An 834-nucleotide genomic window follows, 5' to 3' on the forward strand; every position below is an offset into this window, starting at 1 on the left:
TTCTGTTTTACTCGTATTACAGCTTCTTTATTGATGATATTTTTTCATTCAACTTGTGACTAACGGTTTTTTTGAAGTGCAAATTATGGCAGAGAAGAAGAATAGAGAAGAAGAAGAATAAGGAAAAGAAGAAGAATATGGGAGTGAAGAAGTTGTAAATTATGTAGTCTATTGTAGTGAATTGTAATCATACAAACTGTGTACTAGTTTAGGAAACCAAGGTTTTTTGGGGGAACATTTATGACTTTTTAAATTTCCCCCTCATTGTATTTTGGAGGGAAATGAAAACTTTGATGTGTACTTAATTAAGTTAACAATTCTATTAAGCTTTCAGTTTATAAGCTCTAATCAAGCCCCACTTGCTTCTTCATGAATACTTTTTTATTCTTTATTCAACACCCTTAATTCTTGTGCAAAATTAAATGGGGTGAACATAGATAAGTGGAGGGAGTATATTATAAAATCTTGAAAATATTTATTTAATGAATATTATATTTACAACATGGAGTATATAAAAAATTATATTTACAATATGGAGTTAATGGTAAAACTAGTACCCGAACATTGCTTTTTTTTTTTTTTTTTTTTTTTACGGTTAAGGGTCTCAACTATCTAACTTTACGGTTAAGGTATTCAAACTTAACACCGTTAAATAAACTTCACAAATAACGAATCAGACCCACACATATCATACGGAAAAAAGGCGGGAGAATTGTAATAGTCGTGCCCAAGTAAAATCAAGCAATAAACTAGCAAACCTAAAAATCTTAGCAAAAAAAGAAAATCCCTTTCTATCTATTCCAACCAAAGAATTGAAAACCTAGAGGAAAGCAA

Source organism: Silene latifolia, chromosome 1, assembly GCF_048544455.1.
Source record: "Silene latifolia isolate original U9 population chromosome 1, ASM4854445v1, whole genome shotgun sequence".
NCBI lineage: Eukaryota > Viridiplantae > Streptophyta > Magnoliopsida > Caryophyllales > Caryophyllaceae > Silene > Silene latifolia.